The sequence below is a fragment of the Canis lupus genome, chromosome 6 (genome assembly GCF_048164855.1).
Source record: "Canis lupus baileyi chromosome 6, mCanLup2.hap1, whole genome shotgun sequence".
Classification (NCBI taxonomy): domain Eukaryota; kingdom Metazoa; phylum Chordata; class Mammalia; order Carnivora; family Canidae; genus Canis; species Canis lupus.
Window position 1 is genome coordinate 47,475,034 of NC_132843.1, and position 3,263 is coordinate 47,478,296.

A 3,263-nucleotide genomic window follows, 5' to 3' on the forward strand; every position below is an offset into this window, starting at 1 on the left:
GTTTTTCTGTATCTTCACAAATTAGTTTATATTATGCCAACTTTAAGAAATATCTTTTTTATTTATTTATTTATTTTAAAGATTTTATTTATTTATTCATGAGAGACACACACACACACACACAGAGAGAGGCAGAGACACAGGCAGAGGGAGAAGCAGGCTCCATGCAGGAGGCCTGACATGGGACTCGATCGCGGGTCTCCAGGATCATGCCCTGGGCTGAAGGTGGCGCTAACCGGCTGAGCCACCGGGCTGCCCGAGAATCTTTTATAAAAGCTTGGTATACAATTAATGTTCATGAATGTTACATGTACACTTGAAGGAAGTGTATTATTCATGTCTTTGAGTCAGGATTCTATATATATTTATTAATTCAGTAATATATTTTCACGTACTCATCAATTTTTTTCTTTGCTTAACCTATCAAATATCTAGAGTTGTGTTAAAATTATCCACTTCGATGGTGAATTTGTTGGTTTCTCTTATTTTGTCAATTTTTGTTTTATATGTTTTGGAACCATATTATTAATTGCATAGTATTGTAGGATAGTTATATTTTCCTGAAGAATTAATCCTTCTGTCACATGAACCTCTATCCATACTAATGACTTCTGCCTTAAAATTTATCTTATTTGAAATTAACATAACTATCTCCTTCTCTTTGGCTTGGTATTCCTTTCTTTCATTTTTAATGTATATTACACGTATACGTTTGAATGTATATCCTAGTTCTCTTTCAGCCAGCCTCAATGGCTGTTCAGTTATGACCGTATTGTTTCATCTAAAACACCATCCACTCCTTCCCTGTCTCCCTTCCCCTAGACTATTTTGAAGCAAATCTCAGACATCTTGTCATTTCTTTTATAAATATTCAATGTGTATTCTTTAGAAATATGGATACTTTTAAGGAAATAATAACACTATTATTACTATACTTAAAAATTTAACTTTATTTCCTTAATGTCATCAAATATCCAGTCATTGCTTAAATACTTCTGTTTGTCTCATTTGTTAAATGCTTATTTCAAACTCAGATCCAGATAAGATCCTCACATTGCAATAGGTTAATATGTTTCTCATATCTCTTTTAACCTATACATGTTTACTCTCAACTTACATCTTCTTTTCATGCAGTTTATTTATTGAAAATTGCCTTGTTTGTCCAGTAGACTTTCCTATATAATAGATTTTGATAATTGCATCCTTGTGAAAGATTTCAACTCCTGCTTTTGTATGCTTTGTTCTGATATGTATTTTCCTATTTTATTTCTTGTATATTATTATGTTTTAGGGTTGACACTTTTAGACATGATTTTTCTGGGTTTTGTTATCCATTTACAATTATTTTAATGATGTTATTTTGGCTTTATGTTCATCATCTTGCTTTTTGTTTTCTATTAGTTAAGCTTTTTCTATTCAATGTTTTTTGCTCTCATTTGAATTGATAGTGATTTTTTTAAAAATTCCATTTAAAAATGTCTGTGGGTTTATGTTATATGTAACTCCCTCCTCCACCAATGTCTATTTCAGCAACCTATGCATTTCTAATTTAGCATTTCTCACAAAGTTTTATTTAGTACTATTCTAAATGTTTGTTGTGAATTATGTTTTTATTCTACACAAATGAGCTACGTTCAACTTATTATTATTCTTCATATATGAGGAAACTCATACAGAGCAGTTACATAATTTAGCTATGATCCCATGGACAGGAAGTGGTGCAGTGCAAATATAAATTCACGATTGAACTCCAGAGTCTTTTTTCTTGATTTTTCTTGCTTAGGTTATTAGCTCCTTAAGGGCAGGGCCATATTCTTCATATTCTTCGTGTTATCCATACATGCTGCACTTAGAGCAGGTCCTCAATTTTTTAATGAATAAATCTTTGCTATATCTCTCTCTGATCCCAATATGAAGGATTTGGGGAAAGGGGAAGCCCTGGATTCTGGAGTTATATTCTCCCTCTGCCACTACTCTTCTAATGCGACATGCTTTTTTTTTTTCCTTCCAAAATCAGCTTGGTGATAGAGTTGCCAGATTAAATAAATAAAAATATAGAAAACCTATTAAATTTGAATTTTGGATAGACCACAGAAAATTTTTAAAGTATGTTCCATGAAATTTTGGGGGCACATATCTAATAAAGAATTACTTATTTTTTATTTGAAATTTAAATTTATCTGGTCAGCTTGTATATTGTCTGACAAGTCGACATGGGATTTGCTTGGGAGAAACCTATGGTTCCTGATACTGATCCACTGCTCCAGATTAGTCCCTGCCCCCTTTTCCCTGAGAGTCTAAAAATGTTGGCATTGAGCAAAGTCTGTGCATGTTATTACACTGTCATTCTTTTCAGTAACTAGCTTAATTTATTCTCCTGTTTTGATTGATTAAAACTACATACCACGAGTGACTAGTGACTATAAATTATAGATCTGTTTCATAATTACCTAGCTACTTCTACTCAGTTATGCATAAGTGACTCTGCTCTCAAAGCTTTACTAACATTGCTCATTATCAGAAACATTTTTCTATTCTAAAGCCTTAAAGTGATAAATTATTTACTAAAGAAAATAAAAGTAATAAAGAAAAATGGAAAATACATGGAAATAGAAAGAAAAGAAAGTAGTGGTCTTCAATTCTCTTCTTCAGGGATAGCCACAGTTGACACTGGTTTTTAATTTACTTCAAGTCTTTAAAAATACTTAAATAGTATATAGATGTATATACTAGTTTATATTTTTTAATATTTATCCCACTTAGACAAAGCCTGATATTGAACCAAACTTTTGTTTAACTTGTTTCCAATTTTTTGTTACAGCTTTAATAAAAGTGTTGCTTTTATTCCATTTTTGGTATTCATGTATGTGACAGTCACTATTATATGCCCTGGAGTTACAACAGTGAAAACAGCAATGTCTCTACCCTCAGACAGTTAATAGAGGAGATATAAAATTGCCAAAAATACCAGTAAGATATATAACATATCAGGAAGTGACAAGTGCTGTGAAAGAAAATGAGCGAACAAAGTGAGGTGGAGAGAAGAAGATGCTATTTTAAAAGAAGGAGGAAAGAAGGCCTCTCCCAGGACGCGATATTCAGGCAGAGATCTCAATGAGCAGGGAGTGAGCTGTGGGGATATGTAGGGATAAGCATTCCAGGTAGAAGGAACAGTGGGTACACCTGCCATGGAACAGTAGGCTGCTCAGTGCTCCTTCCTGGTTAAGGCACAGAAGAAAGACCAGTTTTGTGGACTTTGGGGA